This window comes from Macrotis lagotis, chromosome 7 (genome assembly GCF_037893015.1).
Source record: "Macrotis lagotis isolate mMagLag1 chromosome 7, bilby.v1.9.chrom.fasta, whole genome shotgun sequence".
Taxonomy (NCBI): Eukaryota; Metazoa; Chordata; class Mammalia; order Peramelemorphia; family Peramelidae; genus Macrotis; species Macrotis lagotis.
Genome location: NC_133664.1, coordinates 10,096,794 through 10,124,771, shown reverse-complemented (window position 1 = coordinate 10,124,771; position 27,978 = coordinate 10,096,794). Strand labels below are relative to the sequence as shown.

At 36.5% G+C, this 27,978-nt stretch overlaps 1 protein-coding gene across 6 annotated transcripts in view; it reads right to left on the bottom strand.

Moving 5' to 3' along the window:
* HDAC9 (histone deacetylase 9) overlaps nucleotides 1-27,978 on the bottom strand; it is a 947,449-nt gene that overhangs the window by 188,579 nt on the left and 730,892 nt on the right. The window lies entirely within an intron of this gene.

The window sequence follows — 27,978 nt, the reverse complement described above, 5'->3', positions numbered from 1 at the left end:
CTAATGGTCTGCCTTCGGTGGGGGGGTGGGGGAGAGGGAAGTGAGACTAAGGGAAAAATTGTAAAATTCAAAAATTAATAATTTAAAAATTATTTTTCTCACATAATTTATCATCCCTTACAGGTAAAAATTTCTCTCCTATATAGACTTTCTATGCTTATAGTAGTTCTTTTGTCACTAAATATTCTATTGCTTTATCCTTTCTTAGAATTTTCTCTTTCTCTAAATTGAGTTAATTCCCTTAGATCCCCCCCTGTATAACTTCTACCATCTTGCCATTTCCTATAGATTCAATTTCTTGGTCCTTACAAATAATGGCACAGTGCTAAGACCCCCGGATATGGAATCAGAAGAATTGGATCAAAACTTGTCTTTGTCACCATCTGTGTAATCTTGGTCAAGTCACTTTCAGGACATTTGATTTTTTTTTTCTTTTGCACAATGAGGGGAGAGTATGTTCCATGTTCTCTGCCAGTCCTAAATCTGTAGTGCTGATATACTAATTGCCTTCAGCATATTACATCTATGAAGTCCCTTCAGTGGGTCTTTGAGCTTACGATGACACATCCAAAATCTCTAATCTCAGACATCAACTTCAACTGGCACCCAACCAATGGACCAGAGACCTTCTTCTATATCTGTTGGCATAACCCAGTTGCTACTGAAGCCTGATTAGCCCTCCCAGTGTAAATTATCCCCATTCTGGTCCTATAATGCTAGATTAATGTTTTATATAAAACTCTTTCCATGAAATCTGGGGTTGGTAATATAGGGCAACCTATTTATTCCCCCATGAAAGTCACTAGTGCCCTCTGGTTTACAAAAAAAATATTCTTTGAAAAATACTATGCTATAATTTGGAGCAATGTAGCATCACCAGAAAGATGTTAAGATTAGTGATGAGAATGTAGAAATTTGGATCAATAATTACCCTTTTGGAAAATGCTCTCTTGGTTATTTTCAGTCACTCAATATATTTTCCTTTCATTTATAAGGAGAACTGATCTTTCAAGATGTTGCCAATTACATCACCTCCAGCAAAGAGCTCCTTTCTAGACACTTGATCATATCCATCCTCTCTTTGGGGCTTTGTTTTATTTAGTGACTTGACATTTCTACTTTATTTCACTGTATATCAGGAACTGACATGATGCTTATGTTCCTCCATATGTTTATGGTTTTTTGAAATGCTTTATATTTAAAATTTATATTAGACTTATTTTCATTATATTTCTACTCATCAAAAAGATTAAGAAGGAAAAAATTTGAGAAATGAAGCAGGCTTAAAACTCTGCTGGCTTTTCAATTACGGTGATTTATTTATATTAATTGAATACCTAGAGAAAATGGTCAGTGGTTGCCCCATTTTCCATTGCCTTTTTCTGTGTCAACATCTTAATTGAGTCAAGAGCAATTATAACATATCTTCTTTTCATCTTTTGATTTTTCTATTTTCTCCTATCTTTATTTTGTTTTCAAATCTTGGCTCTAATAAGCAAATGGTATGCCTACAGATGAACAATAGATTCTGATATGACATATTGCTATCTTTCATTTCCCATCTATTAAGATATAATTGATTTTCTTTTTTTATCATGTTATTTGATGTTATTCATATTATGGAAGTATAAATGGATGAATAAATTTATTAAATACTATGAGAAAATCACTAGAAATAAAAATAGAAAACAAAGTCCCTATTCTCAAGGAACCCTAACTCTAATAATGGAGATGACACATGTAGAAAGTTTTAGCTGGAAATCAGATGGAAAGGTCTCATGATCCTGAGGGTTCAGTGACAAAGTAGATGACAGTGCTTCATAATTAACATCATTTCCTTAGTTGAAGTTAAAAGAAATTTAAATGTTGAGGTATCATCTTCCTGTGAATTTTACAAACATCAGTCTCCTCCTTTTTCTTTCAATAATACTATTCTACATAATGTCCAATGCTCTCACTTAATCCCAACTTTGTATTTAATTGATGAAGTATAAGCTGGTTTAATTGACAGGGAGTTTTTATAAAATCTCTCTTCATTTATCTTTGTAATACCAATTGGTGCCCATGTAGAAATCATTTCCATGTGGTTTTTTGGATGTATACTCTTTTCTACATCTATCTCTGAGTTACTGAAATTGGCACAAGCATAGGAATGGGGCTTATACTCTTTCATTGATAGCCAAAGAACTTTCACCCAGTAGAAAGCCTACTGGTAATGATGCTGGCAGAGGTTTGGCCTACAAAAGCAAATATAGCTTGTTGCTGGGAATTGTGATGATGTCTTTCCAACTGTATATTACTTGCCAGTACTTAGATGCTCTTGATTCTACCCTTAAGAACCTATTAACATCCCTATAACATAATGAGATGAAACTTAAAGTAGGAATTTCAGTGAGAGTCTAGAATAAATATTGGTAAATCTTTATCTCCAGCCTTGCCCTGAGATTCAGTCTCTCTTCTAGATGAGTACAGTAAATATTCACTTGAGTTTCCATTTTCCATTTCAAATTCAACATGTCTGAAATCAAAATTTTCACCCAGGATCAAAAAGCTTGTATTGGAATTCCATCAGGATGTACAACCTATGGAAATTAATAAATGAAATGCAATTGTTATGATTTAACTTTGGGAGATTGTCCCTGATGAGGTATGATATGGGAAGTAATACAGATAGTGAGTGATCTAATAGGATATTCTATAGCCATGCCCTTTCCAGAAATAATGGTGGTGTTGATTTGATTCAGACCGAAAGTTAAAAGAAAAATATGGTAAGAACTACAAATTCTACACAGACATAATTTAGAAGGTGAAATAGCACCTGCAAGGCAGAAAACAAAATTCAGTTGAAGATGAGAAAAAAAATTGGGTGTCAAGGCAACCAATATCTCCATATCTCAGTTTCCTTATGTTTAAGATGAAGGACTAAATTAACTCCCCTGTCTTATTCAGTGCCAAATCCTTTTTTTTTTTTTTTTTTGGTTTGTTTATTTGATTTTCTCCTAGACATTTCCACTTTCCTATTTCTTTCAATGACATCATCAGTCAGACTCAATACCATCTAATTCTCCTTGCCTTCCCCCTTTATCTTTATGCAATCACAAAGTCCTATCACATTTTCTTTCTTTTAAATAATCTCTTAGATTTATCTATTTGTATTTATTATAATTGTAACTGACCTAAGCAGTCAAATAATAAGACCTATCTCTAAATACTACATTGGCCTCTTCATTGTTGAGCAAGGAGTAATCTGAAAGTAAATGCATGGGATTCTCAAAGGGATTCTCCAAAGTCATCTCAGGTTCTTTTATATAGTTTTCTTTCTCTTTCAGGTAAAGAAGAGCCAGTTCATGGACCAAGCCTAATTATACTCCATAATGTACAACTATCGTCCCTGAAATCTCCTCCACTTACCAAGAAGGTTCTATGAGCAACAAAATCTTAGCTTGTTTCAGCTGAGTGATGTTGGATAATTTACCTTGCCTCAATAAGAGAGTCCTGTGAGCAATAGAACCACTATTTATCACAGGTTCTTTTTCTCCTAGGAATTTCTTGCTAAGTTATTAGATTCCAATAATCAAAGTTGTGTATGTTGTTTGAGACATGACCACAGAGTTAGATGGTCCATGGAAAACTGGTACTGCCATAGAATCCATCAACTCCACACCCATATAGTCATCAAGTAATTAGGATGCAGAACTAACATCGACCAAGTAAGGCAAATAACTGTGAAAGACAGGTGAGAAAGTGCTGTCAGTGGGCACTAGTCCATAAATGAAGTAACCCCAAGGAGAATCAAAGCACATTTGCACATATTTTCCTAAGTATAAATGGATAGGTCCTAATCCTCAAAGGTTGACAAAAATAAAGATTTGCATTTACTCTTTTAATGACGTCCAATACTCTTCCAATTTCTTTAGAGTTCTACCAGATTTACATGGATGATGCTACCAGTGGTTGAGCCTACTTCTCTACCAAATACTCTTGTATTTGCACACAAAATGTTGTAGTGTGGCAGAAATGTATTGGAAAGGATGATGAACTTGGAGTTGGGAAAACAAAGGTGCTAATGTTTTTTTCTAACACTGATGTAAAGTCTGTCAGACTTTGGCAATTTTGATAACTTAAGGGGGCAAATAAAAAGAAAAAAAAATGTGAAATTTTTCATTACCCCTTCCTCCCCAAAAATCACTATGAAAGCTGTCAACAGAGACAATGTAATTTCCGGGAAAAACACTTCCTCGGTGCTCACAGCTCTTTTACTCAGTAGCTTATTTTACTAAAGACATCAGGAGTTAAAAAGTGGGGAAGTCTGCATTCCAGAACTGTTTTCTGATTATTGCACAAATATATATTACTTGGTTATGACTTAGCCAACAGAGATAAGGATTTGGCAATATACTGGTAAATCACCATCAAGCTACTTTCAGATCTTTCACTGAAGGGACACAGTCTTGAACCAGGATTATTGGTCTAAGCAAATACTTCAAAGTGATAAGAGAGGTCTATAACTCACTGCCATTTGCTTCCTGGGAAAATGGATTAGCAAAAGAGGGGCTAAATCCCTTTTGCATTGCCACCTATTGCCTGGGAAGGAGGAAACCCACAGATCCCAGGGAACAGAAGCGGAAACATTTCTGTAATTTCTAGGCCAAGAGAGGTCACTGCCCTTTCTGAGGGAGTGCAGCACTATGCCTGAAGTAAATTGGCTTGTCTTACTGGCCAAATAGGCCACTTTGGTGGAAAGGTAGCCCAGTCTTGTAGCAGTGAAGCTGCCTGATCCAACAGCAAAACAATCCAGGTTTAGCCTGAGAGTAGCCCAGCTTAGAAATGGAATCAGGGGGCGGCTAGGTGGCGCAGTGGATAAAGCACAGGCCCTGGAGTCAGGAGTATCTGGGTTCAAATCTGGTCTCAGACACTTAATAATTACCTAGCTGTGTGGCCTTGGGCAAGCCACTTAACCCCATTTGCCTTGTAAAAACCTAAAAAAAAAATGGAATCAACCATTCCACTCAGACACTATACTGATCAATTTTACGACTGCAGTTCCTGAGAAAGGATATCAAGGTATACAGTTCCAGATCAGTGAGTTGTCTTGGTCACCTGTATTCTTTACCCATCTGGCTCACTACCAAGATACTCCAAGTTTGTGTCCAATATCCTCTAATGAAACTGTGCACCAGTGGGGAAGTATATATCTCAGGTGATTTGTAATTTATTTGTTGGAACAGAAGGGGATGCTGGGTAATTGTTATGCATTTGCTAAGAGTAAATTGAATAAGTTGATTTATTAATGAAGAGTTGGTTGGTTCTTGTCCTCTGTTATCAAAGAAGACCAAAACATCACTATCTGAGACAAATTAGACTGTGTCTGGCTGTGGCTAATAAGACCAATATGAGTTAGAAATGCTCTTCTGCAAGTTGGGTACCCCCACATCCCAGATACCCTGCTCCCTAATACTCTGAACAAAAGGTGGAGCAGCTACATCTCTGAGGACCCAGCCTCCTAGTGTAGCTTCAGATTTCGATGGCCTAGAGAAAATAGGGGTATAGGGAAGCATAATAAACAAGAACAAATGGCTTAACTTGAATGTGACTCAAATTTTTCATGATATTTTATCTATTAAGTCCTAGGTGGATTGGTATCTTCACTGACGAAGGAAGTTTTCCAAATAAACATGACATATTTTTCATGATTTATACTCTAACCCCAAACAGAATGTAGGCCATGGGAAATAAAGGGTAATTGAAACTCAACATTTTATCATCAATATTCAAGTGCATTATACACAATATAAAAATGATCATAGAGAGCCAGAAGGGGCATTGGAAATCATCAAGTACAATGGCCTCATTTTATAGCTCAGGAAACTGAGTCAAGGAGATGATGTGATTTTCCCATGGTCACAAGTTGGTGATGATGATGATGATGATGATGGTGATGATGATGATGAAGGTGATGAGGTAATGATAAGCATTTCTATAGCACTCACAGTTTCAGATAATGTGCTAAAAATGTATTTACAAGTTTTTTATTTCATTTGATCCTTATACAAATCATTGGAGATAAAAGTTACTATCTCTATTTCATGAATGAGGAAACTGATGCAAACAGGTTAAATGAATTGCCCAGGGTCATGCTTGAGTCAATGTTTGAGATCCAAATTCAGATCTTCTTGACTCTAGGCCCACTGTTCTCTATCCACTGTGTCAAGCACAGACTCTGTTACCTAGCAAATGTCAGAGTCAGAATTTAAAACCATGTCCTCTGATGCAAAAATTCCATTTTCCCCTTCATCATGCTTCCTGGACAACACCAGGCTACCTGGCAGATACTTCATATTGTACAATTTTCATTTATTTGATTCCATTTTTTCAAGTCTGAAGAGCAGCTAAGTAACAACACAGATGATTCCAAGTCTAAACTCAGCACATGAATTGACAGTGACAAATGAGGAGAGAACGACATTTTCAAGTCAGACTATCTATCTTGGACCTTGATGACCCAAACTTAGATCTTCAATGACCCCTCATTTAGAAGCCAAAAGAAAATGATGGAAAAGCCATTTCCTTCCTGTCCTATCATTTCTGGCTATGAATGTGGCAGCTGCCTTCAAAGATTAATGGAGCATACCCATACAGCTGGCCTAGAATTCTTCTTCTAAAATCATTTTTAAAGTGACTTCTTAGATTAAAATTAGCAGTTACCTGTCCAGTTGGGAAATGTTCAGTAAGTATGGAAGAGGACAGGTCACTATCAAATTCTCTAGTACTCTGAGGATCGCATTAACACTTAAAAGCTGTTAAGCAGTCTGGAATATTAAGGAGGCAAGGAAAGCACAATATATTAAGATTAGCATGTGAAGTGGGGGTCAAGAAAAACAAACTTTTCCCCCAAAGCTATGGATACTTAAGATATATCAAGGCATCCCAAAGTCACAATCAAATAATCCACAAATACTGCTGAAGATAAAAGCACAACAATGAAAGGAGTCTGCCTTAATGTATGTGTATATGTGAAAATATATGTGTGTGTATGCAAATATATATATATATTTGCATCTCTATCTACAAAATAAATGCTAGTTTGAGTGTTTATGTAAATTTATACACACATCTGTGTGGATATCTATGCCTGTGTATCTTAACTATACAGTCTTATTTGTGAACAATATCTCCTATTAAAATATGCATTTTTGAGGATGGAATGGGAGGGATGATATGTGTTTGCCTTTTTTTTTTTGAATCTCAGACCTTAGCACAATGTCTGGCTTATGAAAAGTCTTTTGTTGTTGTTAATGTTGTTCTTTTCATTTAGTTCTGACTTGTCCAACTCTTTCTTATACTCTGGATCATAGAATACCATGGAGTTTTCTTGGCAAGCATACTAGAATAGCTTGCTATGTTCACTAAATGTTTATTGACTGACTAATTGACTGAGTGGAGGATCAGTAATAACTTCATGAAGAAAGCGATACTTAGTAGCTAGTAAGTATCTGAGCTTGGACTTGATCTCATGAAGATAAGTCTCCCTGACATAAGGCCTGGACCTATCCATTACAGTGCTACCAAGCTCCCCCTAGAAGGATCCAATCTCTTTCAAAACTCTAAAGCAACATTTTCTGCATTCAAAATAAATTTCCACAATGGCTATGTCCAGAAAAAAAAAACACTTCAAATTCTGCACACTGATTCCTTCTATTCTCCCTCTATGAGGGGATAAAACTCTATGATTTATCAAGAGATCTATGGAATCATGGCTTATCAATGTATTGGTCAGAGCTCCCAATTCTTTTAGGATTGCATGTCTGTATAATATTGTTGTGATTGTTTAATTATTCTCCTGGTTCTGCTCACTTCACTCTGCATCAGTTCATACAAGACTTTGTTGGTTTCTCTGAAACCATCCCTTTCATCACTTCTTATAGCATAATTGCAGCCCATCACATTCACATACTTTAACTTACTTAGTCATTCTCCAAATGACTAGAATGCCTTCAGTTTCTAATTATATGCAATTAGCAAATGAGATGTTACAATTATTTTTATTAAAAAATAATATATAATTAAAAATAATTTAATATTAATTAATTTTAAAACAATTGATAACATAATAAAAATAATTTTATCATGATATGATATTGTGGTTCTTATTTTCCCTTTTCCCTCCTGTTTTTCTTTGTAGTGAAATGTTTTGATATCTAATTGGGTGTGTGTGTGTTGGGCATATACTCATCTCCTTTGACAATTCAGTTGATAGTGAGGTGTAAATATTTTCTGCTCCTCATCTCTTCTTCCTTAGTTTTATATATTTCTACTTGCTCATCCCATTATGTGAGCTAGTTCTTTCTTAACCTAGCAAATTTGCTTTCCTTACATTCTGTTATTTTTTAAGATCATCTGTACATAATGGAACCACTTTAAGGCTCTCTGCTTAATTACATTTTCTCAGTGTGAAGATATGGAGGGGAAGTGGATCATTCCCCTAGTTGAATATAAACAGGTATCCTTCTTTGGTCCCTTACTAATTTATACTTACTTTAAAAAAAGTTTCATATTCCTGTGTTTGCACTTCAAGGTTTCTATACATCTTTGCTTTTTTTTGTTTTTGTTTTTATTTTTTAAACAGGAATGTGGGTGGCTATGTGGTGTCCCTGGTGTCAGGAGGACCTGAGTTCAAATCTGACCTCAGACACTTAATAATGACCTAGCTGTGTGGCCTTGGCAAGCCACTTAACCTCACTTCCTTGCAAAAAAAAAAAAAAAACTAAAAAAAAACGGAATGCAATAGAATTCCTCTGTTGCATTAAAGATTCTTCTTTTCCCTTCTGCAAGATTTTAATACTTTTTCCTTTTTCTGGGAAAGACATTCTTGGTTTTAGGCTCATATCCGTGGCCTTCTGGGAAATCATATTCCAAGTTATCTACACTTTTATATTTGTTACTACTAAATTGTGAAGCCAATGGTACTTTAATCTTTTCTTTCTGGCTGCTTGTAGTAGTTTCTTTTTTTTTTTTTAACCTGGAAGTTCTGAATTTTGTCTATCGTGTTTTTTTGATTTCTTTCTTGAGGATATTAATGTATTTGTCCTATTTCTATTTTTGTCCTGTGGTTTCAAGAGATATGGGAAGAGTTTTTGTCGTTGCTGCTGCTGTGTTTAGAATTTCCTGAAATACAATATCTAGGCTCTTTCTTTGGCTATGATTTTCAAATAGTCCAGTGACTGATTTTTCAATCAATTTTCTAGGTTCCTTTAATTTTGTTGTTTATTGTTTGCTGAGATAGCTGACATTTCTTCTATTTTTCAGACTTTCCCCTTTGTGTTTTTATAATTTCTTCTTGATTATGGAGCCATTGGTCCATTTTAACTTTTAGGAAGTTTGTTCCTTGGGATGGTTTTATACCTCTTCTCCCAAGTTGTTAATTCCCTTCTCATTATTTCTTCCACAGCACTCCTTTTTTTCTTTCCCATTTAGTTCTCTCTTTTCACTAATAAAAACATTTTAATTTATTTAATTAATTTATTAATCTGATTAATTATTAATTTATTTGATTATTAATAATTTAATTTATTTATTTTAAAACATTTACTTTATTCAGTTGAATCTTTGTCCAAGTCATGTTTTTCTTTAAAACTGCTTAGAGATGCTTTGGAATCATTTTCTTCTTCTGAGTTTGTATCTTCTTACCATGATAATAGCTTCTTAGGAAGAGATGAGCTTTCCAAACTATGTTCAGACTTTATATATTAGAACAAGGCTCATGCATTCCTGAAGTGAATGTCTGGGCTTGGGGTCCTCAGTGTTGCATTGCGCCAAGATCTCATGGAAGCCTCCAGTCACCTAAATTCTGATGATTTCACCTCTGATCTGAGCTCTGTTAGTTCCTAATCTGGGTTTGGAGCTGAACAACAGGCATGTGGTCTTATCTCAATTGGAGTTTTAGTCAACTGATGCTTGGAATTATCCACTGTCAATAATCTTAGATTCCCTTTGTCTTGAAATTCCTTCCCTGATTATTCTGCTATATTGGGTTTGAATTGGATTTGGTTTAGCTTTGAATCTGGATGTGTGACTCTGCCACACTCCTTGGTTTGACACATACAGATTTAATTGGTTCTGAAAATGCTCCTTATTCTTTATAGAGCCCACAGCCTATGACTTCTTTCCCTTACATACTTCTCCTTACTTTAAATACCATTACCCTTATATACTGTCCTCTCCACAGTCCAACTTGGATTTGTTACCCAGAATTGAGCAATGATCAACAGATCTATAGTATCTATTCCAGAACCCTCCAAAAGGTCAGGTTTCTCTCAGCTGAGTATAAGACTTCTTTTTGCCTTTGTACACATACAGCCCCTCCCTATGCTGGAATATGTCATGGGGTACAACAGACCTGGATAGACCCTCTTTAAAGTATGTTTAGATATCTCTGTCTTTCTAGTTAGAAACATACCTCACCATAATGATGATATGTTCCATTATGTTTTCTAGATCTTTTTGGATGAATTGTGGAGGAGGGTGACTCCCTGTAGTTTTCCTTCTTCTCTGTCATTTTGACTTCCCCTTGAAAGTTTGGTCTTTTTAACAGCCATATTTCAGATGAAACTCTGTGGAACTCCACAATTTCAGAAGAGTTAGCTAAGATGGAGACAATCAGAGCCATCAGAAAAATACAAATGTGCGGCAGCTAGGTGGTGTAGTGGATAAAGCACCAGCCTTGGAGTCAGGAGTACCTGGGTTCAAATCTGGTCTCAGACACTTAATAATTACCTAGCTGTGTGGCCTTGGGCAAGCCACTTAACTATGTTTGCCTTGCAAAAAAAAAAAACCTAAAAAAAATACAAATGTGATTGTAGCAATGTCTCATCAGTGGTGACATATACCACAATGGACAAAAGAGTCATCCTGGGCACGTATAACTTGATAGGAACATGAGTAACAAACTGACAGGTTGGATGCTCTTCCAGAGGCTTAAGAGATGATATATAGGAAAGTACTTTATAAATTTGAAAATGCCCTGTCAAGATGGGTTACTATTATTACTCTTGGTATTCTTATGTGGCAACTAAAATATTGAAGGGGTAGCTAGATGGTGCAATGGATAGAATGTTCAGCCTAGAGCCAGGAGGACTTAACTTCCTAAATTCAAATCTGGTCTCAGCCACATACCATCTATATGACTCTGGGTGAGTCACCTAAGCCTGTTTGCTTCAGTTTCCTCAGCTATAAAATGAGCCAGAGAAGGAAATGGCAAACCACTCCTGTATCTTTGCCAAGAAAAACCCAAAAGGAGTCACGGAGAATTGGACCCAACTGAAATAACTCAACAACAACAGCAAAAAAAAAAAAAAACAAAAAACCAACTGAATTTTATTTTCAAGGAATCTAGGGAAGAAGAGGTGTGCCTCCATGTTCAAGTCTGTGTTGAATATGCTGCAGGCCCAATAAGAAATGGGATTGGGGGGGGGGGTGTAAGGGATGTTAAAATAAAATATATTCATTTTTAAGAAGTAAAAGTATCAGAAAGAAACTACTGGTTCCAAAACATTTGAAATAAAAGAGACATGGCCAGGGTGGCCCATTCATCCCTTAACTCTGGAACAATGAAATATACCTCTGACTCTTACTAGCTGGAAGAACCCAGGTAAGTTACTTAACCTACTTGGCTCAATCTCAGTTTTTCCATCTGCAAAATGAAGGACTAGTTGTCTTCTGAGGTCCTTTTTGGTTGTAGATTAATGAAATTAGTGACAGGTAATACTGCAGTGGAAAAGGTGCTAGGTCTAGAATCAGGACAACTCAAGTTCAAATCCAGCCTCAGATACTTAGTAGCTATGTGATGCTGGGCAAATTGCTAAACCCCTATCAGCCTCAGTTTCCTCAACTGTAAAAATGTAGCTAATTATGTGCCAGAGTTAATTATCAGGTGAGATACTTCTCTCTCTCTCTCTCTCTCTCCTCTGCAGTATATTCAGCTATGGTGTAAGTACCAATCTACCAGACTGAGTGTTTATTTAGGTGACTGCATGTCCACAAATAGGATTTCATGGACAATTTGGTAGGAGGGGGTGGGCATTTATGATTGAATTATTCACCAGTTGCCAATGTAATCATGCTAATGTTGACATGTAAATTACTAAATGAAGGAACAATCTTAGTCTCTCCCCTTGATTCCCGTTTGCTGAGGATATTATTTTTGGAAGCTGTTGGCATGTCTCATGAAATCAGGTGACTTCAGCTTTAGGAATGAAACATTCAAAGACAACTCAAAATTCATGATCCTAAGATTGCTCACCAACAGCATGGGAAGGAAAGGGAGGCTTAAAAGGAAGATTGTCTCTTGCATTCAAGCCAGGAACTTGAAAAAAGGGTCCATAGATGTGTCAAGAAAACAGTACAGGACACATAGGAGTGGCATTTTTCTTTTCAAAGGGAGTCCAGGGAACCAGGAAAATAAGAGGGCTTCTGCATTCAAGGCTGACTTGAGTGATGGACCCAAAATCATTGCTTCATTGCCAGCTCACCTCCCCACAGAGGCTGAACAGAAGGAGCCTGATGACAGCTTTGGAAAACAGATCTTAGAAAATTTGGCATAGGAGGTCCAGGATGGTTTTATTCTGGCTTTGCTTGCAAGAAACCATATTTGTGAAAATGGAGCCCAGAGTAGGAAGGAAAGAAGGAATAGAGGGCTGCTTCTATTACATATAATTCATTCTGAGAAACAGCATGAAGACAATAACAGTGATTCAGCTTTCAATGAGTCACGTGTGTGTTTGTATGTGTGTGTGTGTGTATGTGTGTGCACACACATACACGCATACTGGGAGTGGAGAAGAGTTAACAAATATCTGTTTCCATATGACATATCAGAGCCTGCTAGAAAGCCAAAAATCTGGTTTAGCAACCATTTGTTGGGGCTCCACAATACCCAAGAATGTATGTGAAGGCATTTTTCACTAACTTGATTGTGGCCTTTCATTTTTTTTTTAAGAATAAACAGTTGAAATTGATAGTGAAACATGAAGCTATATCCCAAATTCAGAATCAGGATAATTGGTAAAAAGGAGGATAGAAAGGCAAAAGAGATGAAAGATTCTTTTGAGGTATCATTTTTTATCATAGATGCATTTGCAAAGAAAGGCAGGTGATTATATTACAATTTTTTAAAATTCAAAATATTACCACAAAAAAGAATCTAATAGAATTCTTAAAAAGCATAATTGACTAAATGAAAGAAGAGGTACAAAACCCTATCGAAAAGAATAATTTATTAAGAATTAGAATTGAACAGGTAGAAATGAATAACTCCAGAAGACATCAAGAAATAATAGAACAAAGTCAAAAGAGTGGAAAAAATAAAAAATAACTGTGAAATATCTCACCGGAATAAAACAACTGATCTAGAAAATAGGTCAAAGAAAGACAAAAATTGGTGGATTACCCAAAGCAATGAGCAGAAAAAGTCTCAATATGCTTGAAAAAATTTTAAAGGAAACTTCCCTGGCAGCTAGGTGGTACAGTAGATAGAGCACTGGCCCTGGCAGCAGGAGGACCTGAGTTCAAATCTGGCCTCGGACACTTACTAATTACCAAGCTGTGTGACCTTGGGTAAGTCATTTAGCCCTATTGCCTTGCAAAAAGAGAAACAAGAAAACAAAAAAAGGAGGGGAAAAGAAAGGGAAACTTCCCTACTATCCTATAACCAAAAGGTAAGATAGAAATTGAAAGAATCACTTAAAAGAAATCCTGAAGTACAAACTCCCAGGAATATTATAGCCAAATTCTAGAACTTCCAGGTGAAGGAGAAAATATTTCAAGAAGTCAGAAAGAAACAATTCAAATATCATGGAGCCACAGTCAGGATCACACAAGATTTAGCAGCTTTCATGCTAAAGGAGTGGAGAATATGGAATAGATTGGGGAAGCAAAGGAGTAAGGATTTCAACCAAAAATAACCTTCCCAGGAAAACTGAATATGATCAAATAGACATTTGATGAAAAATAGAAATTGTAACAAGCATTCCTAATCAAAAGATCAGTGCTGAATACATCATTTGATTTTCAATTATAAGACTCAAGAGAAATAAAAAAGGCAAATATGAAAGATAAATTTTAAAAAGGATTCAATGAAGTTTTACTGTTTACATTTCTATAAGGAAGATTATATTCATAACTCATAATAATTTTGACATTATAGCAGTTTAAAGGAGTTTATATACAAAGAGGGCAAGAATAGGGATTGACTATGATAGAATAATTTAAAAAATAAAATTAAGAGGAGAGAGAGAGGAATGTACTGGGAGAGGGAAGGGAGGGAGAAGAATGGGGGAAATTATCTCATATAAAAGAGGTGTTAAATAAAGGACTTTTTTTTACAGGTGAGGGGAAAACGTTACAGCATTGAATTGAGGGGTTTGGGGGAGAACAGGGTTGGGTTTTAAGGAAGACAAAACAAGACAATGAGCAAAGTTTCCTTGGACAGATGAAGCAGGTTCCCTCACCCAGAAGGCATCAGCAGAAACCACAGTTGGATATGATTGCAACCAGCCAAGTTGTTTTGAATCTGATGTGGGCTGACACACCACAAAGCAGCATCCCAGAAATTCATCCAGTTATAATTTGGGGAAGAATGCGCTTTTGAAATTGTTTTAATTCAGGTAAATCATCCTTGCCTACAGAAAGAATAATTCTGCACACTTGTATATCTCTATGGAGACAGGAGAATCCCACTTATCCAATATAGCTCCATTTTGTTTCACCGTAATTGGAAGGTTTGGATACTGTTGGTACACTGCCCTTCTCCGCTGTGCTTTGGGGCACAATTGTCTCTTAGCCAAAGGAAACATTTAAGACAATAGGGATTAGGCAGGCCAACCCTGGCTGGGACCCACAGTTTATTCCAGCTCTGTCCTCTGTTTCAAATTTGGCAAATTGAAAGGAGATGGTGCTTGTGAGCTTCCCTTTCTGAGCATATTATGGCCAATGCTGACATCTTGAAAAGGAAATGCAAAGAAATCCTCAGAAGCAGCTCTAAATATTCCAAAGCTGAAAAACATCACAGAGAATTTCAGAATATTATTTATGGGGGTGATTGGAAGCATCGTCCAGTGACATTCTCCTCCAACGGTTTATTACGGCCCAAAGTAGCCCTAAGTTCTTGAAGGTCTTTCCAATGAAGTCCAAACTCTGAGCAGTGCCTTCAAAAGAATTCTATGCAACATGCATTTATTAAACACCTATTCTTTGTCAGATAATGTCCTGGGAGATGGAGATACAAAGTCAATCCATCAGCAAGCATGCCTAGTGTATGTAGGGCATTGTACAAAGATCTGAGAACAAAAAGATAATCAGTCAGCTTATGTTGTTGCTCAATCATTTTTAGCTGTGCCCCCTTTGGAATTTTCATGGCAAAAATACTAGAGTGGTTTGTAATTTTCCTTCTGCAGCTCATTTTACAGATGAGGAAACTGAAGCAGGAAAAAAGTGACTTATCCAGGGTCACAGAGTTGGTAAATGTTTAAGGCCAGATTCAAATTCAGGAAGATGAATATTCCTGCCTCCAGACTGGGTTCTTTGTGAGCTATAGCTATACCTACAAGAATCTGCTACACGCTACACACTGCTGCGAACTAGTATGGAAAGCGGGAGTCCCTCCCTCAAGGAGTTTCTATTCAAAAGGCAAAGTTTTGGCTGCAGCATCATGATGGACTATATCATGCTTTTTATTCTAACATCAGCCTGTCTAGGTGAGAAAGATTTCTCACCAGAAGATTGAATATTATTTTAAGCTGAGCAGTACTCTTAGGAAATAATCAAGGTGGTGCACCATGTCATAGTCAGCAAGGAACCCCTAGAAGAAGCTATGAGGGATGCTTGGAAAATGTAAATGAATTGAGTGCCCGAAAACTCATTCTTGGAAAAAGCTTGCAATAATAGAATTATGTTTACTCCTTCCTTTTGTGATTATCAATTTTGAAGAAATAGCCTTCCCACTTAGTTATTTCTACCCCATATAAAATAGTTGCTAATAGCTATGTTCAATGAGGAATATTAATATGATGGTAACTTAATGACATTTCATTAAACCATGATTATAGAAGTAAATTTCTGTTCCTCTGAAATTTTATCACCAAACCCAAAATAAATAATTACAGTAATGATGATTAGTATTTAATCTTTAACCACAGTCACTCTCCAAAACACTTTAGAGCTGTCTTTGAATATAAGAGCTAGAGGGCAGCTAGGTGGGGCATAGAGAGAGCACTGGCCTCAGATTCAGGAGGATGGGAATCTGAATCTGGGCCTCAGACACTTGCTCCTTACTAGTTGTGTGACCCTGGGCAAGTCACTTAATCCTGATTGCCCTGCATCCAGGGTCATATCTTGATTCATATTTGGCTACTGAACTATCTCAAGAGGAGAAAGTGAGGCTGGTGACAGCACAATATCCCTCCCTCAAATCTAATTCATGTGATTGTCATGGCATCACCTTCCTGATATCATGGTCATCATCAAAAATGAAGGACAAACAATGAGTTAATGTGAAATCACAAACTTTGGACTTTGGAAGGAATCTCAGTGACTCTCTAATCCATAGCTATTTTAGACTTCTTTTTTGAGAAGGCAGATTTAAGAATAATAGGTTGGCATTTCAAAAAGACAAATTTAGGCTCCATATCAGGGAAAATTTCCCCATAATTATAAACCTCTACAAGTAGAGTGGTTGCCCAGGAGATAGTGGTTTCTGCCTTTTAAGTTAGGCAGAAATCTTTTATTCCACATTTCAATCAATCACAGGATTGACATGTCTCCAAAGCATTCTTTTTTTTAATGATGTGGTTGGAATTCAACTTTCTCTCATATGAGAGCTTCAAGTAAAGCCAGAATGAATACCTCACAAGCAGGTGGAAGAGAAGATTCTTTATAAGGTAGAGGTTCATTCCGCTTGTAAAGGAAGTCAAGTGATTGCAGAGTGAGTTGATTGTTTTGTTTTGTTGACTTCTTTGGGATGAACATTCTTCATCAGTTGCATTTTTGCATGAAATGGTGATATTTAAAATCAATATTTTTCATTCATCTACTTTTCATTTTTCAAAATCAATATCTTTAAACTTTTCAGGTTAAAGTTATTATTATTATAATTGCAAATAGTATCTTGATTCTTTCTTCAAAGTTTGTACTAATTTTGTTCTTTGCTTCGAAGAGTCAGCCAATTCTTAGAACGTCAATAGAAAAATGATTTGAAAATAATGCTGACAATAATTAATCTTTCTAATCTCTTAGAAATACAGCTAGTTTAATTTCTAATATCTTTTAGTGTCTGTTAAACAAATTCTTTCTGCTTCCTTCACGGACTGCTCCCATCTCCAGATCTCACACTTCTTAGGAACTTTTGACCACTTTCCTTTCTTAATCCATAGTCATATTTTTCATAGTATTTTTAGCGTGTTTCTTATAACTACCTTCAGACTGAAGTCACTGAAGAAAAAAGTACCTCTTAATATTGTTTCAAGGATCTTGTACAGGATCGTTCTATTTCTGTTGGCATCTGGGTTCTACTTATTTTAATATTGATTTCTTTAATTTTCCATATGATGAACATGTGAAAATGAGATGACTGATTGTCCCACAATATGAAACTTTGTACCTTGGGGTAAACAATGAAACCAATTTTATGAATTTCATGAGTTTCTTTACATTTCTGAGGAGATCTTCAGAACATCCTACTATTTAAATTCCTCATTCATGACTTCTGGCAAAAAATGTCAACATGGATAAAGTTCAGTTTCTTCAGGAATGAGGTTGTTTAGCAACAACAATTCATTTATTCATCCAGTGGTTGAATAAGTTCTTTTATTTTTAGGGGGGGTTTTGCAAGGTAATGGGGTTAAGTGGCTCACCCAAGGCCACACAGCTCGGTAATTATTAAGTGTCTGAGGCCGGATTTGAACTCAGGTACTCCTGATTCCAGGGCCAGTGCTCTATCCACTGAGCCACCTAGCTGCCCCTGAATATATTCTTGTAGGAAGCTTGAAAAATTATTGGATTATTGGGACTTTAAGTCCTATTTTCTGACATCCCTGTTCCGCTATCAATGCCTTGTTGGACATGAGGTGCATAGAGAGAGCTCTTATATTTTTATAGGATTGATGGCTTGTTATCAAGAAAATAATTAGTCATTGTCTAATGGCAAACTTAGTTGCAAGTGACCTTTCTGAACTTCTCTGGGCAGGTCTTCAGGCAGTAAAGTATTTCACTGGGAAATAGAATATAAATATAAAATCCTGAAGATGGGCTCAAACAATCAACTACAGAAGTCTAGGGAGGGATTGGGAAGAGATGGGGAGAAAACATTATGTATGAAAGACAAGACCCATGAGGTTTAGTGAGGCCCACTGGAAACAGAAGTACAACATGGTCATCAAAAATAAAATAAGGATCCAAGTTTCTTAATAATAGGGGAGTGTCGGGGTGGCTAGGTAGCACAGTAGATAGAGCACTGGCCCTGAAGTCATGAGTACCTGAGTTCAAATCCGGCCTCAGGCCCTTAATAATTACCTAGCTGTGTGGCCTTGGGCTAGCCACTTAACCCAATTTGCCTTGCAAAATCCTAAAAGAAAAAATAGGGGAGTGTCTACTTTCAAAAGGTGATGAAGGCCCTGGGCAGGCAGCTGTGGAATTAGATTTAGTTCTAGATCTTCTTTTAATAGGGATCCAGTTAAGCCAGAATATGTTCAGAAGTAAATAGCAGAAATGAGAAGACTTTAAGCCAGGAGGATGCTTAACCTGAAGAAGAGAGGATTTAAGGGATTATGAAAGCTCCCTTCAGAATTTGAATTTGACTTGGAGGTTGGATTAGGCCTTTCTCATTTTATTCTAGAAGATGGCAAAAAGGACCAATGGGTAGAAATTACAAAAGAAATAGGTATCAGCTTAATTGGAAGAAAAATGCATTAAGATTTAGAAAGTTTATTTTAAAAAATGACTAGATTATTTTAGGAGCCAGTGAGTTCATCCTCCTTGGGAATAACAGAAGCAGAGATTTAGAAGTGGAAGGTTTTCTTAGAGGTCACCTATCTAATTAAAATCCTTTATTGTGCAAATGAGAAAAGAAAGTCAAAAGAATGGAAAGAATCTGCTCAAGGTTGCAAAAATCAAGAGTCACAGAGTTGTGAGTAGAACCCAGATTCCCCTGATTCTAAATTCAATATCTTCCCATTTCTAGACAGAACTCATGCTCTGGTTAGCATTTAATCTAGATGACCTCTGCATCCCCTTATAATTTGGGGGTTTGATGATTCTCTGGGGAAATATGATTTCATACAAAAAAATCTAATCACATGTCCTCTTGGAGTCTCAATTTTATAATGTACATAAAATGTTATATTAGATATAATGGGATATATTATATATTCATTATGCAATATAATGCACTGTAGAAATGCTTTATAAATGTGTGCATATATGATATGTGTGTAAGTAAATAGGGATGACTAGAGAGAGAGACATGCATATATACATGCAAACAATAGCTAATATTTACATAGAAATAAGCACTGTCTTAAGTACTTTGGAAATATTATTTTACTTGATCTTCACAATAATCATAAATGATAAGTGTTAGTATTTTTTCCACTATACAGTTGAGGAAACTGAGGCAATTAGAGATTAAGTCACTTGCCCAGGTTCTAAAGTTATTAAGAAACTGAGGTCAGATTTGAAATCAGGTCTTCCTGACCCCAGACCTAAGGCACTACCTCAGATACCACTGCACTACCTGGCTTCCTCATGGTATGTTACTTTTTTTATAAGATTATTGCAAAGCTATTTTGAGAGAGTATCTGTGAAATGCTTTGTATAGTTTGAATCACTATATTAATATATTACAATCATTATTTGCTTCAGTTTTTAATACTATCAGTCAATTATATAGGACTCTAAGTATGGTCCATTGCTATCTCACTCAGGTTTCACCTCAACTTGAGTCCTTAAGGCATTTCATTCTTGTTTTTAGAGATAAGGAAACTGAGGCTCAGAGAGTAATTAACTTGTGAGATTCAAAACCATGATTTCCTGGCTAGGGACGTGGTTTCCATCTGCTCCACCATATTGCCTCTCAGATCAGAGGTTCATAAATTTCCAACAGGGAAGAGGTCACTTTGTGCAAGTGAGGAAACCTGTCCAGAGGTAGGAAGTCTTCCCCAAGGTTAGAAACTGAAGTAGGTAGGGGAGCCCAAATGGAATGAAGCAGGTTCCTTGCTCTTCCCTTCTACCTGCCATGCTCCTGCTCAGTGCCAACTTGGCCTCTGGAGCTCTGATACCTTCCCATAAGCCAATTATGGATCTGAAAACAGAAGACCATCCTTGACAGGCAAAAGTCCAAAGACCCAAAGAATGATGTACTAGGAAAGGAAGGAAACAAAGCATCCAGGGCTCATTTAGGGCTTGCTTTGATTTATGGGCTCGCTACAATGATCTTCATCAAGTCCCTTCCCTGACATCGCAGAGGACTAACTGATGTAAATAGCTCCATCAGAGCAAAAGATGACAGATGGTTTCTTGGAAAGCTCCAAAATCACTGGCAGCCAGAGAGCAGGAGGAGACAAAAGACATTTTGTGATGTAGTTGCAATTTTCAGAAATCATGATGTTCTTGTAAAGAATAAAATTGGGTTTTACCGGTAAACTTAAATACAAAACACAATTACCCCTTGGTGAGATGACAATTGTAAAATATTGAATACAGTACCTGGATCATACTAAGTGCAATATAAATGTTAGCTATCATTATTATTAATATTATTATTATATTACATCATTACCTGACTTCTTTCATCCCCTTAGCTGTTAGGCAGTAGGGGACACTACCCACAGAGTCAAGAAAATCTCAGCTCAAACCTGGCCTCAGATTCTTACTAACTGGTGTGTGACTCTGTGAAAGTCACAAACATTGTCTGCCTCAGTTTCCTCCTCTGTAAAATGGAGATAATAATAGCATCTACCTCCCAGGAGTGCAGTGAGGATAAAATGAAATAATATTTGTAATGCAAACCTTAAGATGTTACTTAAATGTTAGTCAATATTATCACTATCATTATCATCTCCCAATTAGTAACAATCCCTCATAAAGTATTTTCTTTTGCATAAGTCTGAGTATTTTTAACTGGAGATTCTTTTCTGTCTTATTTATTAATTTGCATAGTCTACCTGCTTACTAGCCAAAAGAATCCAAGAGGGCAGGAAAATACCTTACGGTACTTAAATTTTTATTTAACTCTAACCCTATACTCATCTCAGGGATCTGTCCCTACTAAGTATTCAATAAAGATTTATAGCGGCAAAATAAATTGTGACTTATTAAACTTAATATTTCTTCAGATTATTATTGAAATGCAACATAATAAAAGATATGTTGAGAATTTCTATTTCCAAGATAAGTATATTAAAACACTCCTACAATTCAGTAGATCTGACATCTCATTGACATGGGTACTCTTTCTCTTGATATAGCTCTATCTTGTTCATACCTGCCTGTCCAATGGGACTCATTGGAGTTACTGCCACATTCATGGATCCCAATGGAGTATGTAAGCTATGATCTTAGGCTTTCCCTGGCTCTTGCTGTTGGGGATCAACCACACTTCTTTTCTTAGCTTTGATGGCCTCCTTTATAGCATGCCCTCCCACATAATTCCTCATTGGTAGGAGGTTATAGTCTATATGCCCTTCCTCTATTTGTGTGCCCCCAACCAGTATGAAGCTAAGCATTTACAAAATTATGAGATTGTGAAGTAAAATCTGCCCTCATCTGCCATGAGCAAATTAGATTGGCATTTTTTACCTTTTCATTACTTCTTAGGTGGTGCTCACCTTTCAGTTTTCAGAGACTGTGATATTTTATGAACTAGAACCATACACTATGACAAGAATGTTTTCAAAATGCAAGTCTTTGTTTTAGAGGTAAGATTGTGGTGAATAAAAAATATCAAACAATTTCCCAAAGGCGATTCAGTCTGTTCTCCTCTTGATAAATTCTAGACTTGGTTCAGTTTCCATCTTGTCTTCCCTAGATATACATACTGATGACAGATGACCTCTGTGGTTCTAACAGGCTTTCTTTTTCCCTATTTTTGTATGTGGATTCTTAGGACAAACTGATGAGTAATTAGGGATCTCATTTAGAAAACTCCTCCACACTCTAAAGTTTAAGGCAATGAACAAAATAAGATCAGAGACAACCAGGAACATTTGAATGGAAACTTGCCATCTCCAAGGAATCCTGTTTTCCATTTAAATGTAAATTAGTCTTCTATCCCAGATCACCTTTCATGACAGTGGTTACCAACAAGTAAGGATGGAGGGCACATCTCCATATTTTATGCTTTGGCAGGTGGTAATAATTAGGCCATTGAACCATGTCATCTCTCTTGTTAGTTCTTTCAGGGAATCTTCTATGGCTGAGACATAAGATTAGGACATGATTTTTGGAGAAGATCCTTTAAGGGAGAATTTTACTGGAAACAAATCAATTTTCAGGAGTCAGAAAACAATAAGAATTGGATTTTGCAATCTCTACAATCTTTGGGAAAATTTTTATTGAAAAGGCAATAGATTGCAGTTGAATTTCATCTATAAAACCCTGTTCTCTTACCTGTGTATAGCTTGTTCTAGAAACATGCGGAGATTATTCTCATTAAACACACAGACAAAGTAAAATAAGCTTTGACTTATTTGGGAATAATAAGCTTATTACTGATATTTTCTCAGTCAACTATTTTTGGTAATAATAAGATCGAAGCCTTTTTTTCTTAATTCAGAATTAAATTTCCCTTTAGCACCTTTTTATCACAAAATGGAAGAATTCTTAGAAAGTGCTATGAAATGTAGAAAGCACTTCCTGAAAAGGGTCTCAAATAATCCTCCCAACAGTCCCTATGAGACAGTAGGTAACATGTTACAGAGAAAGAAACTGAGGCACATTAAGATGATTGACTTACCCATAACACATTAACAGTAAATCAACAATCACTTTTCAAATGCTGGTGATGCAACTAAAACAATCAAAGCATCCTCTGCCTTCAAGGAGCTCAGCCTCTAATTAGTGAAAAGAATTATGAATGAATGTATGTATGTAGATATATCACTACATACTACAGTGATGATGAAAAGGCTCAGAGGCTTCAAAAGTGCATCAAACTCTGGAGCCAGGAAGACCTGAGTTCAAATTTGACCTCAGACACTTGATACTTACGAGCTGTGTGAACTAGGGCAAGCTACTTAACCCCATTATCTTGTAAAAACAAAAATAGCAACAACAAAGAAGAATATTGTATAAAAGTGCATCAAGATGGCAAGACTTGGTGGGGAAGAGCTAGGGCCCATCAGTAGATCTGAGGATAGTGCCCAGAATAGGGCAGCCCCAAGGCACATAGTTAGACTTCATAGGCCTCCATCTTACCCAAAGGATCAGTCAAATGGTGTAAGGAACAACACTACTCTTTCCACTTCACTGTTCTAAGACATTAGGTCAGGATTAAAAACATTTTTATTTACATATTTCATAAATTGTCACAAGAAAAAATGATTTATCTATTTTCATTTTCTTCTCTGAATGGAAAACCCAAATCTCCAACACTAATTTTAGAATGCATATGCTATTTTTATTGTTGTTACTGTCCTTGTTTTGAAGCATATTTTCAGAGTCCAATGATATGGAAGCATTGGAGGAAGCATGAAATTTAGATAAGAGACAATCCGTGTCCTCATGAAATTCGTAGTCTATGACTGGAAGCAGACACAAGCAAAACTGAAGAGGATGATGATGACGGTTACTATGAAGAAGAAAATGATGATGGGATGCTTAATGATGATGGTGATGAATATGAGGATGATGAAGATGATGGCATGATGTGCAAGTAGATAGCAGTGAGGAAAACGATGGTGAAAGACATTTTAAACTTGCTCTGTCTTGTTTGAAGTAGCATCAAAGGAGAAAGTTGCACAGAAGTCAATCTAGGCTTGTGGGAGGGTGAGAGAGTAGAAGAAAAAATAATGAAAAAGAGCTTCCTAGGCAATTGAATCACCCGAGAGTGAAATGGACTCCTTGAACTGGTGATGGGTTTCCCTTGAATGCAATTCTTCAACTCTATTTATTTTGTGTTCATGTTATATGTATTTTATTTCTATGCATTCTTGTTTCTTTACCCATATCCCTTTTGTTCTCATTCTGTAGGATTTTAGTTCCTTGAGAGCAGCTTCTATCTGGGTTTTATTTTTTCTTTGTTTATTTTGTGTTATTTTTATCACCAGAACCTAACAAAGTGTCTAGTAGACAGAAGGTGATTAATAAATGCTTGCTAAATGAATATGGGAAAGAAAATACTTTAATACCATTAATGGTCTGCAAAAAACACAGGAAAGGATCTGTGTATACAAAAATATTTATAGCAATTCTCTGTGGTAGCAAAGAATGGACAATTAGGGGAATGCCTATCAAGTGGAGAAAGATCTTTTCTCTCAATTTATGTTGTATTTATTTTTTGATGATGTATTCCTCTAGATTTGAAGCTCTTCAAGGACTATTTCTTATTCTTTTTAGGATTATCCTTTTGGTTTTGTGTTCTGCTTATGTATCCAGATGATTTTGTATCATCTGATAAAGGCTGAAACAGTTCAGTCCTTAAACATACTGACTGATTGACTTCCTACAAATATTCATTGGAAGGATTATTGTTCAGCTCTATTTGAAAAGGACAAAAGAATTTCTTCCACAGCTTTGAAATTCCATGATCCTGAGACTGTCCACAGTTTATTATGTACAATCCTTTTGTCCCCCTCCCAATCTCCATTTCTTTTCTTCCATACTTGAGCATAAGCTCAAAGAATATCTCCACACCTTAACATTAGATTTACTAATGGATCGTTAAGAAAGTAAAAATCTTTGCAAAAAGCATCACCAATCTCCTTGCAAAGGATTTTCAAGCTCAGCACAGATAAGTGTGTCCTTCCCTTCTTGGGATCCTCCAGTGTGGATAATGGAGGGAGGTTTGGCCTTCCCAGCTGTGCATCAAGTAAGACATTTTAAAAGACATGGTAAGTGTTTGCACAGCTGTCTGTCTGTCAGTGTGTCCTCTCCACAGCTGCCCTTATTGACACTCTAGGGCCATGTTAGATGGTTTGCTCCTGGAAAGTTGTGATTATGTCTATACTACACTCCTTGGATGCACAGCCGAAAAGGAGGTACTCATCTGGGAAAGCTCTTTTTCCTGGTTTGATTCATTATTCAATTAAGTCTTTGTGCTTTGGTGAGGTTAAATTCTTAATGGAAATTGCAAATAAATAAATAAAGAGTAATAAGAGAGGGATCTAGAGCCATGTAATTACTAGTGTTAGAGGCAGATCAAACAGAGACCTACTGAGTCCTAACTCAGTACTCTTTCTTTGCAATATATCTCAGGTATTCTTCTCTTGAACATTTCTGATTTAATGAGTAATTTTTGCCTTTGTATTCTAAATACTAAATACACACACTCATATTTCATTTGCTTTTTGTACCCATGTTGTTCCCTCAATAGAAAATAGACTCTTGGAGGATGAAAATTGTTTGTTTCTGCCCTTTTGTTTCCACTGTCTAGGACAGTATTTAGAAATTTCTGAGTATTTCCAGGGCTTGCTAAATTCAATTCTAAAGGGAGAACATCCTTCTTTTTTCTTCTGGCCACCTTCTATGGTCACCACTGACAAACCATGTGAGGCAGTGGTGGTCATTTTTAAAATCAGGGTCTGGACTTTGGAGAGCAATTGGAAACTATACTCAAAGAGCAGTAAAACTGATCATACCCTTTGACCCAGCAATACCAATACCAGATTTATATCCAAAAGAAATCATAAAAATAGGAAAAAGTCCCACATTCCAAAATATTTATAGCAGCTCTTTTTGTAGTAGCAAAAGTTGTAAATTGAGAGGATACCCATCAATTGGGGAATGGCTGAACAAATTATGGTATATGAATGTTACATTAATACTATTGTTCTATAAGAACTCATGAGTGGTTGAATTTTAGAGAAGTTTGGAAAAAATTAAATGAACTGATGCTGAGTGAAGGGAGCAGAACCAAGAGATCATTGTATACATTAATAACAGCATTGGGTGATGATCATCCAAGATGGATGAAGCTCCTCTCATCAGTTCACAGATTAAGGACATCCCTGAGTAATCTGCTATGGAAAATGCCATCCACATGCAAAAGAAAAACACATGGATTCTGAATGCATACTATGTTCATTTTTTTAAAAATTTCTCCTATGTTTTTCCTCCTTACCCATGGTTTTCTTTCTTTTCTCTCAGTTGTAATTAAAGAAAATGTCTAACATACAAATATGTTAAATACCAATATTCATGTACAACTTTTATCAAACTATTCACCACCATGGGAAGGGGGGAAAGGAGAGGAGGGTGGCAGAAAAATGTATAACTTATAAATTTGTAAATTGATGAATGTTGAAAAACTACCATAGTATGAATTTGGAAAAATAAAATAAAATTTCATTAAAAAATATAAAAAATAAAATAAAATAAAATCACGGCCTCTATGTCATTGCTATATAGAGTCTTTTGCATTTAATCCTGGCCAATATTCTTCAAGAAAAACCACTTCATCTCAAGGGTCAGGAGGAAATGCTCCCCAGGGTGGTCATGAACAACTCCCACTGACTGACCTTTCTACTTTTATTAATTGTTCCTCAGTAATAATAAACAATAATGGACAATCACATAAGATCTCACGAATATGCTGAGATGACCAATTTGGGGTTCAAAGATCCCATCATCCACACATAAAACATATCAAAGCTTTTATATCTGACCCAACTTAAACAAGTCATTAAATTCCTGTACATCCTCTGAGAGGTATATCAAGGCCCCCTGTGATTGAGAGTGCAGCCCCTTTCACTCATCACAGGTGGAGTGGTCATCTACCATTATAAGAATTCACATTTACATGGTGATTTAAGGTTGGCAAAGTTTAACAGAACTATACCCATGTGTCTCCCCAAAACTCGGTATTGTGAGTTATTGTTATTAGCCACACTTAGGAGGAAACTGAGGCAGAAGGACATGAAGTGATTTGCCCAGCGGCTCACAGGTAGATAGTGACCGAGGTAAAATTTGAGCCCTGGTCCTCCTTAAATCCATTGTCCAATAACTTCACATCACTTCCAATCTCTGCATGAAAAGAACTCATCCTCACTGGATTCCAGCAGTGTTTTTTTTTTTTAAATGAGTAAATGTGGGTCCTAAAATATGCTGTTCTCCACATACACACACAACCCACATTCAATTAGTAACAAGTCCCCAGCAGCGAATACATCTTGGCTCCTTAAGTCCAGGTTCCAGTGGATCCAAAAAGCCACACCTAACACAACATCATTGATCTGGGACCCAGAACCCTCCCCCTACATGGACATGGCACACCTTGAAAGGACTCAGCTAAAATACCAAATAAAACCTCAGGATCTGTCAGGTCTGTCATTTTTATAAATTGTTTAGACTGGAGGAACTGTGGGGGCTTGTACATTGTTCTTTTCAGATGATGGAGAAAAGAAGTGACCATAAAAGCAAAGAACAATAAAGCTCAGACCCTGTTTGATGTTGTTTCATGGAAAAACATCCTCTGCACCATTACCCTCCTCATCAACAATTCCTGGATGGCTAACCGGCCTGCTATTTACCTTTGCTCTCTCTGGGTGGCATTCTGGGGTTTTATATACAACTCAATAATCCTATTTTTTCAAATGCTTTCAAAAGTGAATTCCAGAATTGCCTGTCAGTTATGTATACACTCTGGGTAATTTTAACCTGGACCAACACTTTCTAATCATCTCTAGATTCAAAAAGAATCAAAATAAAAGTGAGCATTTTGAGGGTGCTGCTCTCCCCCAGAAGCTTCAGGTTCTGAGCAGAACCAGCAGGCATCCC